Raw genomic sequence first — 14,055 nt, 5'->3', positions numbered from 1 at the left:
GGGATCAAGTGAAGCGGCTGTGGTGGCTGTGGTGGTAGTGGTGGCGGGCGGGGGAGTGGTAACTTGAGAGCAGGTGACCAAAGCTGAGCTGGAGGAGGATGGTGCGTTAAGGTTCTTAGCGGAAGCTGTTGAAGATTGGGTGTCCTGTGTAAGCCAGTCAACTATTTTCTCCGAATTTTTTGGGTTCAGGGTATGTGGCCTCTGAACACTGGGCATTATTCCAGGGCCAGTGGAAATCACAGCACCATGACCACGACGGCCCCTGCGGGGTGGCCTGCCTCTGCCTGTCATTTTTTTTTTAGATAAGTGGTACTATGCGTGCAAGGTACTGTGCCACCCTATATAAGTGGTGGGCAGTGGGCACAGTACAGTCTGTGTGGGCCTGGCTGACACACACGGGCTTGCAACTGGGATTATATCACAGAAAAATATTAAATAGAATTTTTTTTATCTGCAAGGTATTTGAGTGAATGACACCCTGTAACGGGATATTTGAGTGAGTGACACCCTGTAACGGTTATGAGAGGAGGCCTAGCCACTAGCCAGTGGCCACAATACAGTATGTGTGGGCGCCTGACACACACGGGCTTCCAAATGTGATTATATCACAGAAAAATATGAAATAGAATCTTTTTTTTATCTGCGAGGTATTTTTTGTCACACCCTGTATGAATGGTGTGCACTGTGCACACAGTACTGTCTGTGACTGAGCCTGCAGCCTCTCACACACGGGCAGCCAGGCAACTGCAATATACATATATATATATATATATATATATATATGAAATAAATAAAAAAAAGCACACTGATGAACCAGCCCTGAAAAGGGCTTTTTGGGGTGCTGTCTGGACGCTGTCCTTACAGCCGATGAGTCTGTGGACACAGAACACTGGCCTAGCTAACGCTTTCCCTGTTGAATCAGCAGCAGCTACACTCTCCCTCCTCTCACTGTGAATGCAGCTTCTGAATGAATCTAAAATGGATGCTGTCCAGGAGGTGGGAGGGTCTGGGAGGGAGGGTCTGCTGCTGATTGGCTGGAATGTGTCTGCTCACTGTGAGGTACAGGGTCAAAGTTTACTAAATGATGATGTATAGGGGGCGGACCGAACATCGCATATGTTCACCCACCGCAGCGAACACGAACAAGCTATGTTCGACGGGAACTATTCGCCGGCGAATAGTTCGGGACATCACTAATGTATAGTCCTGTATATTACACTTCAACTCATGTATAGTCCTGTATATTGTACTGCACCCCATGTATAGTCCTGTATATTGCACTGCACCTCATGTATAGTCCTGTATATTATACTGCACCCCATGTATAGTCCTGTATATTATACTGCACCCCATGTATAGTCCTGTATATTATACTGCCCCCCAGGTATAGTCCTGTATATTACACTGCACCCCATGTATAGTCCTGTATATTATACTGCACCCCATGTATAGTCCTGTATATTACACTGCTCCCCATGTATAGTCCTGTATATTACACTGCACCCCATGTATAGTCCTGTATATTACACTGCACCCCATGTATAGTCCTGTATATTATACTGCCCCCCATGTATAGTCCTGTATATTATACTGCACCCCATATATAGTCCTGTATATTATACTGCACCTCATGTATAGTCCTGTATATTATACTGCACCCCATGTATAGTCCTGTATATTATACTGCACCTCATGTATAGTCCTGTATATTACACTGAACCCCATGTATAGTCCTGTATATTACACTGCCCCCCATGTATAGTCCTGTATATTATACTGCACCCCATGTATAGTCCTGTATATTATACTGCCCCCCATGTATAGTCCTGTATATTATATGCACCCCATGTATAGTCCTGTATATTATACTGCACCTCATGTATAGTCCTGTATATTATACTGCCCCCATGTATAGTCCTGTATATCACACTGCACCCCATGTATAGTCCTGTATATTACACTGCGCCCCATGTATAGTCCTGTATATCACACTGCGCCCCATGTATAGTCCTGTATATTACACTGCACCCCATGTATAGTCCTGTATATTACACTGCACCCCATGTATAGTCCTGTATATTATACTGCCCCCATGTATAGTCCTGTATATCACACTGCACCCCATGTATAGTCCTGTATATTACACTGCGCCCCATGTATAGTCCTGTATATCACACTGCGCCCCATGTATAGTCCTGTATATTACACTGCACCCCATGTATAGTCCTGTATATTACACTGCACCCCATGTATAGTCCTGTATATTATACTGCCCCCATGTATAGTCCTGTATATCACACTGCGCCCCATGTATAGTCCTGTATATTACACTGCACCCCATGTATAGTCCTGTATATTACACTGCACCCCATGTATAGTCCTGTATATTACACTGCACCTCATGTATAGTCCTGTATATTATACTGCCCCCATGTATAGTCCTATATATCACACTGCACCCCATGTATAGTCCTGTATATTACACTGCACCCCATGTATAGTCCTGTATATTACACTGCACCCCATGTATAGTCCTGTATATTATACTGCACCCCATGTACAGTCCTGTATATTATACTGCACCTCATGTATAGTCCTGTATATTATACTGCACCCAATGTATAGTCCTGTATATTATACTGCACCCCATGTATAGTCCTGTGTATTATACTGCCCCATGTATAGTCCTGTATATTGTACTGCACCCCATGTATAGTCCTGTATATTATACTGCCCCCCATGTATAGTCCTGTATATTATACTGCCCCCCATATATAGTCCTGTATATTACACTGCACCCCATGTATAGTCCTGTATATTATACTGCCCCCCATGTATAGTCCTGTATATTATACTGCCCCCCATGTATAGTCCTGTATATTATACTGTACCCCATGTATAGTCCTGTATATTATACTGCCCCCATGTATAGTCCTGTATATTACACTGCACCCCATGTATAGTCCTGTATATTATACTGCCCCCCATGTATAGTCCTGTATATTATACTGCCCCCCATGTATAGTCCTGTATATTATACTGTACCCCATGTATAGTCCTGTATATTATACTGCCCCCATGTATAGCCCTGTATATTACACAATAATCCACTGTAAAGTATTAGAAATATCTTTAAAATATTTTTTTATTGTGAGAATGTTACATTATAGATAAATATCTGTAAGCACTCCAATCATTTCACACACAATGTATCACTCCCATCCTCTCATACACAGTTTATCACCCCCACCATCATACAACCAATGTTTTATTCCTATCATGTCACACACAATGCATATCTCCCATCATCTTATACATAATTCATCACTCCCACCATCTCTTACACATTATATCACTCCCATCATCTAACATATTGGGTCAGATTAACAGTAAAACTGTCTTTGTTGCCCATAGCGACCAATCACAGCGCAGCTTTTATTTTCAAAGAGCCAAATACGAACTGAAAGCTGCGATGTGATTGGCTTCTATAGGAACCAAAGTCCTCTGGGGTCATATATCCCACCCCTCATCCCAAAATCTATGTGAAGAGAATGAACAAACATGAAGAAAATTTCAGGCAAGAACATGTATGTACATGATGTGGTATTAAAAACGTGAGTCCAATACATCCAATATGGCCGCTCTCATGCTAAGGAACTTCTTGTGATGTCATCAATAGATGCTTGTCCCCCTGGCCCCCCCTCCTCTGGCATGACCTTTTTACTTGTGATGTCATAATGGGGCATGACTCATTTACTTATGACATAATAATCAGGGGGTGTGGTCTAATCCCATAAATTGGGGTCACGCCCTGACAGCAGTGTCAGTATCTCTAGCTGGCTCTCACCATGGGGAAGTCCTGGAAGAAGAGGAGGTTGGTGCCAAAGACGATTCCTAAGGTGAATGCTGTAGAGAAAATGGATGTCGGCCCTCGACAGTATCCCGATGATGTTGACATGAGGTCTGATCACAGTGATGATGACAAAATGGATTTTGGCCCTCGCCAGTATCCGGAGGATGTGGAGATGGAGGACCTTCCGGGGAACACCACTAACATCAGGGCCTTAAGTACCCGGAAGAGAAAGCGGCCAAGCTGTATCATCTGCCGCCGGCTGTAACATCTGCCGATAGGCCCTTACTATACCATCTGCCCCTTGGCCACCATATAACATCTGCTGCTTGGCCCCACTTACCATCTGCCGCCTGGGGCCATTTACCATCTGCGGCTTGGGGCCATTTACCATCTGCAGCTTGGGGCAATTTACCATCTACCTCTTTGGGCCCACTTACCATCTACCCCTTGGGGCCCACTTACCATCTACCCCTTGGGGCCCACTTACCATCTACCCCTTGGGGCCCACTTACCATCTACCCCTTGGGGCCCACTTACCATCTATAGATGGTTTTACCATCCAAACCATCTGAAATTCCAGTGAAGACGAGCAGAGCACCACCAGGTCCGGTAAGTTTGGCCGCTTCCCTCCGTCTTCTCCTTGTGTTTTTGTAAACAGTTTTTTTATTTAGGTATTTTCTCTTCTAGGATCCGACTACAAAATAACATCAGGAACCTCTGGTGACAAAATTCTTACCATCTATAGATGGTTTTACCATCCAAACCATCTGAAATTCCAGTGAAGACGAGCAGAGCACCACCAGGTCCGGTAAGTTTGGCCGCTTCCCTCCGTCTTCTCCTTGTGTTTTTGTAAACAGTTTTTTTATTTAGGTATTTTCTCTTCTAGGATCCGACTACAAAATAACATCAGGAACCTCTGGTGACAAAATTCTGTCCCTGAAAATCTGCCAGAGGTGCGACCCCCGACCTCCTCTCTACAAGTTAGCGGACCTGAATCCAGCCAATCCTGAAGACGGAGCCAAAGCTGCAGAAAATTCATTCAAAACCTTTTATAAATAAACATTGTGCTTTTTGTTTTTAAAAATTATGTTTTATTTCTCTTAATTATCAAATTGCACAAATCGTACTCAGCCGTTATTTTCTATGGGTATCCTAAGGGTATAGTAAATAAGCTCAGAGCTGGATCCTGAAGGGGCGCGTTACCAATATTTAAAAACGTAATAAAGCCGGAAAACTAGCACAAGTCTCAAATACTCCATCCACTAGTGATATCTCCATTAAGGGTAGGTTAATAAAGTACATTCAAGATGGCCGCTCTGATGCTAAGCCTCCCTTTGTGATGTCATCATTAGAATCCTAGCATGGTAACACATTTTGTGATGTCACCATTAGAATCCTGGCACGATAACGCTTCTTGTTTCCTTAGAAACACTATCTGTAATGTAATCAGCTAGAGAGTCTGAGTGTCATAATCAGTGGCATGACTGCGGGGCATAGTAGATAGGGGGTCAGCACCCGTCACCTGAGTGGCCCCCAATCCAGATAATGCCGCACCATGACTACTAGTAATACAGCTAAATAGTGACTGAATATTACCACCGTACTGTTACTAACAGACCACTGTAGGAAGATCAGTATTACCCCCATACATTAATAAGGCTGAAAAAAACACATCCGTCCATCCAGTTCAGTCTGTTATCCTCTAAGTTGATCCAAAGGAAGGCAAAAAAATTCCATGAAGTAGAAACCAATTTTCCTGCTTTTAGGGGTAAAAATTCCTTCCCGGCTCCAGGCAATCACAATAACTCCTTGGATCAACGACCCTTCTGCCTTCTCCTGTCAATCAAAGTGCAGAGGGCGCGGCAGTTGCAGAGAGAGCTGAGGCTCTAGGTGTAACAGAAACGCCCCTGTTGCTCCTAGGGGCTCATTTGCATATATGAAAACATACAGTTTACTTGTTTCAGGCCAATGCCAGCAACAGGAATGTATTCCTGATTGACAGACTTCTCCCTGTTACAGGGGGAACCTACATATCATGAATGCTTCCTGTCTGGAATGGATACACTGTAAGTTCTCCATATCTACAGTGCAATCACACTAAAGGCCTGACAGACTGCTTATTTATACTGATATATCGTATAAGATCAGATAACCTTCACTTTAAAGAATGACAATTTATAATTTTTAGCAAAAAAATAAAAATCTTTTAATAAAAAAATAGATTAGTATAAAAGCTTTACACAATAAGGAGATGAAACATGAACACAGCGCAATCGCTTTGAACTTTGAGTCCTATAGTATTTAAAGGGGTTGTGTCACAAAACATATTCTACATTTTTTAAACCAGCACCTGGATCTGAATATTTTTGTAATTGCATGTAATTAAAAATGTAATATAGCCAGTGAGTTATTCAATAAAATGTATCTGTATAGCGCCACCTGCTGTTTGTTCTTTTCCTTATTTTTTTTGTCCGTCTCACTGAGCTGGTCGCACATGCTCAGTTTAAATCTCCAACTGCAACCTGCCATAAGTTCAGTTAGAAGCTGTGGCAGTTACAGGGAGAGAGCTGCAGCAGAAAGGACATGCCCCATTGAGCTGCCAGGCTGAAAAGAATGAGGAACAATAAAAGCAGAGAATGGGAAGATCTCTGGATCCATGTCTTCATACTCCTCTTGCAGCGTTGCCGCAGGTCCTGCCAGCGATGATGACAAGGCTGTTTCTGGTGGTGATGGTGACCAAAGCTCTTCCTCTTCCTCTTTACGCTCATCTACGGCCTGATCCAGCACACTTCACAGGGCACGCTCCAGGAAGAAAACAAATGGGATGATGTCGCTGATGGTTCCTTCGGTGCGACTGACTAGGTTTGTCACCTCCTCAAAAGGACGCAAGAGCCTACAGGCATTGCGCATGAGCGTCCAGTAACGTGGCAAAAAAATACCCAGCTCCGCAGAGGCTGTCCTAGCACCCCGGTCATACAAATACTCGATGACGGCTTTTTGTTGTTGGAGCAGGCGGTCGAATATTAGGAGTGTTGAATTCCAACGCGTCGGGCTGTCGCAAATCAAGCGCCTCACTGGCATGTTGTTTCGCCACTGAATGTCTGAAAAGTGCGCCATCGCCGTGTATTAACGCCTGAAATGGCCACACACCTTCCTGGCCTGCTTGAGGACGTCCTGTAAGCCTGGGTACTTATGCACAAAGCATTGTACGATCAGATTACACACATGTGCCATGCACAGCACATGTGTCAACTTGCCCAAATTCAATGCCGCCAACAAATTGCTTCCGTTGTCACACACCACTTTGCCGATCTCCAGTTGGTGCGGAGTGTAGGAGAGTACCTGGGGTGGTAATAGACGGCAGGTACGTGCCACCGGGGGTCCTGGCACCGGTGGAGTAAGAGCCAGAAAAGTGCATATTGCAGCGGTTATGCTGTTAACACAGCGGATCCGGGCCGGCTCTTATTGGGAGCAGGCAGATATGCGGGCGGGTGCCTGTCTCCCCACGGTCCAGGCCAGGTTTTGCAGGGAAGGGTTAAAAACCTGACCAGCAACAAGGGTGTGGTGTGCAATGTGAAGCTTCTGTGTTCTCTGGCTGTGAGAGTGAGAAGTGGAGGTGAGCTGGGCTGTGTGCTGAGGCCTGTGGAGGACTGTGCAGGATCCTGCAGCTGAACCCAGGAGGGATCCGTGTCCTGTGGCTAGAAGCAAGACCCATGGACTTACTTCACCAAGGAGAAAAAGGTGACATTACTCCTGGCTTTAAATAGACTTTGCTTTATGTGACTGAAACAGGCCTCAAGTAGCCGGCAGTAGGGACTTGCTGTGTTTGAATTATTATTTTGCTGTTGTGTGTGACCACCCTCCCTATGAACTGCACCGTCTTTCACTTGTATGCACCGTGTGAATAAACAAAGCATCGTGTTTTACACCAAGACCATTCTGTGTTGCCTCTATACTGCACTCGCTACCACTGCCTACCAGAGCGGATCCCCACAATTGGTGGCTTCAGCGGGCAAACGGCAGTGAGGCTGAAAATGGTGCTGTTTGGACTGTATGTCACATATTAAGCCAGCAAGTTTTGTGGCTCCAGACAAGATGGAGGAGGCTATTAGACACTTGGTGCAAAGTAATGAGGAGGCTACTCGGAGACATGAGGAAGCCCTGAGAGACCAGCGGCAGTTGAATAGTTTACTGGCCCAGCAACTGGCGACTATGCAGGAGTCCATGCGGGTGTTACAACAACAAGCCGTCCCGGGGGGGGACCGCAATCCTACCTGCTGCCCGGGATAAGGTGCGCTCAGCGTTAAGAAAGATGGGCCCCGAAGAGGAATCGAGGCGTTCCTGATGGTCTTCGAACGCACTGCGGAACAAGAAAGGTTACCGGCAGAACAGTGGGCCGAAGTAGTGGCGCCATTTTTAGTGGGAGACGCACAAAAGGCCTACTTCAACCTCAGTCAGGAGGAAGCCAAAAGCTATAAGAGGCTGAAGGGGGAGGTGTTGGCTCGTCTTGGGGTTAATACCTATGTGCGTGCACATCGAGTGTACCGGTGGGCCTTCTCCGAGTCCCGGCCTGCTCAGTCCCAGGCCTATGACCTGTTACACCTGGTAAGAAAATGGCTGCAGCCTGAGACATTGAGCCCCTCGCAGATGGTGGAACGGGTGGTGGTTGATCGTTTGGTGCGCACACTGCCAAGGGCCATACAGCGCTGGGTTGGTCAGGGAGACCCCGGCAACCTGGATCAGTTAGTAAGCCTTGTCGAGAGGTATGTGGCAACCCAGGACTTGGTGCGGGACTCAACGCAGGCGCAGGAATCCCGTCGGGCTCCCTCTCAGGCTAGGGATCCGGAAAAAGGGACCCAACCACAAAGGGGGGGGAAGGCTAGTCCTACTCCAGGGAAGAGAGACCGGGGAGGGACCACGGGGATTCAATGTTGGCACTGCCACGGCCTGGGACATAGGGCAGCGAACTGTCCTCAAACACCTGAACCCATGGATTGCGGGTTTGCTCGCCGGTCCTCTTTCTTTGCCCGGCCTGTATGTACCGCGGATGCCAGGCCGACCACCGATATGCCACCTCTGTGCCAAGTCTTGGTCGATGGGCATCTGATTAATGCTTTGCTGGACTCTGGGAGCCTGGTGACCCTAGTGCATGAGTCCTTAGTGTCTGAGACACTCCCAGAGAAGCAAACCCTGTCCATTGTCTGTATCCATGGGGACCGCCGGGAGTACCCCACTGCCAGGGTTACCATGTCCGTGTTGGGCAAAGAGGTGCAGCATGTCGTCGGAGTGGGACGCCAAATCCCTTATGCCGCCATACTGGGAAGGGATTTTCCTTTGTTCTGGACTCTGTGGAAGAGCAATATGCCTTCCCTTAGGGACAGACGACAATCGGGCCCAGTGCCCGAGGATCCCGATGCAGGGATACCAGCTGTAGGGGTCACCACATCACCCGTAGAGTGTCATCCCGATAGGTTTCCCCTAGAGGTGTTGGCAGGCGAATCCGTGGAAACCCCGTCCATCCCGGACCTGGAGGTATCCCGTGACACGTTCGGGACCGCCCAGCTCCAGGATCCGACATTATTACGGGCGAGGGAAGGGGTGACAGTGGTAAATGGGGTGGCTCAGCACCCAGGGGCCGACTCTGTGTTTCCCCATCTGGCTTTTAACCAGGACCTGCTGTATAGGGTGGACAAAGTGCAGCACGAGGTAGTGGAGCAGCTGGTGGTACCCCAGCCATACCGCCGTGTGGTACTGGACTTGGCCCACTCCCACGTGCTGGGAGGACATTTGGGCGTAAAAAAAAAACCAAGAGCGGATTCTGCAAAGGTTCTATTGGCCCGGGGTTTATGAGGAGGTCAAAAGGTTTTGCCAATCCTGTCCAGTGTGTCAGATGACGAGCCCCCAGCCCCACTATCGTAGTCCCCTAGTACCCATGCCCATCATCGAGGTCCCCTTCGAAAGAATAGGGATGGATCTGGTAGGCCCCATAAACAAGTCGGCCAGAGGGCACCAGCATATCTTGGTGGTCTTAGACTATGCCACCAGATATCCTGAAGCGATCCCACTACGTCATACTTCTGCTAAGCTCATAGCTAAAGAACTCATGGGTATGTTCGCAAGGGTGGGGATTCCAAAAGAGATCCTGACCGACCAGGGGACGCCCTTCATGTCTAAGGTGACGAGGGAGCTCTGCAAGCTTTTAGGGGTTAAACGGTTGCACACGTCCGTATACCATCCTCAGACCGACGGACTAGTGGAACGCTTTAACAAAACCCTAAAAACTATGCTTAAAAGAACCGTAGCCAAAGACGGAAAGGATTGGGACCTGTTGCTGCCGTACGTATTGTTCGCAGTGCGAGAAGTGCCCCAGGCATCTACGGGATTCTCGCCCTTCGAGCTATTATACGGTCGACGGCCAAGAGGGTTGCTGGACATCGCAAAAGAGGCGTGGGAGCAACAGCCCACCCCCCACAAGAGTATTATAGAGCATATAGAAAAGATGCAGGACCGTATAGAGACAGTCCTACCAATCGTCCGGGAACACATGGAAGCCGCCCAACTGGCACAGAGCCGGGTATACAACCGGAGTGCCCAGCTCCGGACATTTAACCCGGGTGACCGGGTACTGGTGCTAGTCCCCACCATTGACAGTAAGTTTTTGGCACGGTGGCAAGGTCCCTACGAGGTGAAAGAGAAGGTAGGGCCAGTGAATTACAAGATATCCCAGCCAGGCCGGCGGAAGCCAGAACAGGTATATCATGTAAATTTACTGAAATCGTGGAGAGATAGGGAGTGTCTCATTGGGGACAGCCCAAGCACTGTCTTGTCTGCGGGGAAGATCCCAGCTCCACCCGAGGTCCGGGAGGGCACCTCCGCAGTAAAGATAGCGGGTGGTCTGTCGACTAAACAAGCTCAGGAAGCCAAAGAGTTGGTGAGTCGAAATAGGGACGTATTCTCTGAGCTTCCTGGTCGAACTTCGGTAGTCCGACATGACATCGTCACCGAGCCCCACGTCAGGGTACGGTTAAAGCCGTATCGTGTACCGGAGGCCCGGCGACAGGCCATTTCAGAAGAAGTAAGGTCCATGTTGAGGTTAGGGGTGATTGAGGAGTCAAGGAGCGAGTGGGCCAGCCCCATAGTCCTCATCCCAAAACCTGACGGTACTCTGCGCTTCTGCAATGACTTTAGAAAGCTCAACGAAGTGTCGAAATTCGATGCCTACCCCATGCCCCGGGTAGACGAGCTCATAGAACGGCTAGGGAAAGCTCGCTATTTCTCGGTCCTCGACCTCACAAAAGGATATTGGCAGGTGCCTCTCACGGAGGCGGCAAAGGAGAAGACTGCCTTTGTCACCCCCGAGGGGTTATTTCAGTACCAAGTTTTGCCCTTTGGCCTACATGGTGCTCCAGCCACCTTCCAGCGATTGATGGACGTCATCCTACGGCCCCATCGTCCATATGCTTCGGCATATCTGGACGACATCATCGTGTTTAGCCAGGACTGGGAGAGTCACCTGCCCAAGGTACAGGCCGTAGTCGATTCACTTAGAAAAGCTGGACTGACGGCCAACCCAAAAAAGTGTTCGCTCGGGTTCGAGGAGGTCCGGTACCTGGGATACGTGATTGGGCGGGGAGTTGTCAAACCCCAGGTAGACAAGGTTGAGGCAATCAAGAGCTGGCCCAGACCTCTTACCACCAAGCAAGTACGTTCGTTCCTAGGGATGATAGGATATTACATGCGCTTTATCCCCAACTTTGCCACAATAGCGGCCCCATTAACAAGACTTTTAAAGGGGAGGAAGACGGTGATGGTCCGCTGGGATGAGCAGGCGGAAGAGGCATTCTCCCGTTTGAAGTCGGCTCTGTGTGGGTCCCCGGTTTTGGTGACACCCGACTTCACACGGGAATTTGTCGTTCAGACGGACGCCTCTGGAGTGGGCCTAGGGGCAGTACTCTCTCAGGAAATCAGTGGGGAGGAACACCCTGTTGTCTTCCTGAGTCGCAAACTCACCCCAGCGGAAACCAGGTACAGTGTGGTAGAGAGAGAATGCCTGGCCATTAAGTGGGCCCTCGAGTCCCTTAGGTACTATCTGTTAGGGAGAAGGTTCCGTCTGGTGACCGACCATTCCCCTCTCCAGTGGATGAGCCGGGCCAAGGAGGGGAGTGCCCGGGTCACCAGATGGTTCTTGTCCCTCCAGAATTTTAAGTTCAGTGTCGAACACAGGGCAGGCCGCTTACAGGGGAATGCCGATGCCCTTTCCCGGGTACACTGTTGTACATGTGTCCAACTCCTCAGGATTGAACAGGGTGTGCAACCCTTCAGGGTTGAACAAAGGGGGGGGATATGTAGGAGAGTACCTGGAGTGGTAATAGACGGCAGGTATGTGCCACCGGGGGTCCTGGCACCGGTGGAGTAAGAGCCAGAAAAGTGCATATTGCAGTGGTTATGCTGTTAACACAGTGGATCCGGGCCGGCTCTTATTGGGAGCAGGCAGATATGCGGGCGGGTGCCTGTCTCCCCACGGTCCAGGCCAGGTTTTGCAGGGAAGGGTTAAAAACCTGACCAGCAACAAGGGTGTGGTGTGCAATGTGAAGCTTCGGTGTTCTCTGGCTGTGAGAGTGAGAAGTGGAGGTGAGCTGGGCTGTGTGCTGAGGCCTGTGGAGGACTGTGCAGGATCCTGCAGCTGAACCCAGGAGGGATCCGTGTCCTGTGGCTAGAAGCAAGACCCATGGACTTACTTCACCAAGGAGAAAAAGGTGACATTACTCCTGGCTTTAAATAGACTTTGCTTTATGTGACTGAAACAGGCCTCAAGTAGCCGGCAGCAGGGACTTGCTGTGTTTGAATTATTATTTTGCTGTTGTGTGTGACCACCCTCCCTATGAGCTGCACCGTCTTTCACTTGTATGCACCGTGTGAATAAACAAAGCATCGTGTTTTACACCAAGACCATTCTGTGTTGCCTCTATACTGCACTCGCTACCACTGCCTACCAGAGCGGATCCCCACAGGAGTCAGCCACTGATCCACCTGTGCGTTCAGGGCGGACAGGAGTACTGGTCCGGTGTGACTCTCTGCTTTCAGGCAAGTCAACCCCAAGACGGCGTGACACTGTCGTATCCTGGATGTGGAATAGCCCCTGGGGAGCTGGGGGGTGCAGTTGATGTGGAGCAATACGCAGCAGCAGAAGAGGACTCAGCCGATGAGGTTATCAAAGAGGATGGAGTAGGAGGAGTAGAGGAGGTGGCAGCAGCCCTGCCTACAAGTCGTGGCGGTGTCACCAACTCCTCTGCAGAGCCACGCATTCCATGCATGGCAGCCGTCAGCAGGTTTACCCAATGCGCAGTGTACGTGATATACCTGCCCTGACCGTGCTTTGCAGACCAGGTATCAGTGTTCAGATAGACCCTTGCCCCAACACTGTGTGCCAGACATGCCATGACTTCATTTTGCACAATAGAGTACAGGTTGGGGATTGCCTTTTGTGAAAATAAATTTCGTCCGGGTACCTTCCACTGCGGTGTCCCAATAGCTACAAATTTTTTGAAGGCCTCAGACTCCACCAGCTTGTATGGTAAAAGCTGGCGGGCTAAGAGTTCCGACAAAGAAGCTGTACGCCGGGCAAGGGGGTGACTCTGTGACATTGGCTTCTTACGCTCAAACATGTCCTTGACAGACACCTGACTGTGGGCAGTTGAGCAGGAACTGCTCAAGGCGAGAGGCGTAGTGGCGGGTGGTTAAGAGGGGGCAAGGAGGACAGCAGTGGTTGACGTGGCTGAAGATGCTGGACCAGGAGGAGGATGGTGGCTTTGAGTTTGTGTGCTGCTTGTACTCATCATGTGTTGATCCCATAGGCATTTGTGATGTGAGATCATGTGCCTTCGCAAAGCAGTTGTACCTAGGTGGGTGTTGGACTTCCCATGACTCAATTTCTTTTGGCACAGGTTGCAAATGGCATCGCTGTTATCAGAGGCAGACACACAAAAAAAATGCCACACTGCTGAGCTTTGCAATGACGGCATTCTGGTGGTGGCAACAGCATGCGTTGATTGGCGTGCCATCTGGCTGACCCCGGGTGCGGATACATGCTGTCTGACTTTGCCACTAGCTCCTTGCGACTTGAATCTGACAACTCAGAAAAGGAAGCAGCAGCGGGTACAACTTCATTATCATCACACCGTACGTCCATGTGTGTAATGCTG

This window comes from Bufo gargarizans, chromosome 6 (genome assembly GCF_014858855.1).
Source record: "Bufo gargarizans isolate SCDJY-AF-19 chromosome 6, ASM1485885v1, whole genome shotgun sequence".
NCBI classification, from domain to species: domain Eukaryota; kingdom Metazoa; phylum Chordata; class Amphibia; order Anura; family Bufonidae; genus Bufo; species Bufo gargarizans.
The sequence above is the reverse complement of the archived record's forward strand: the minus strand, read 5'-3'. Positions refer to the sequence as shown.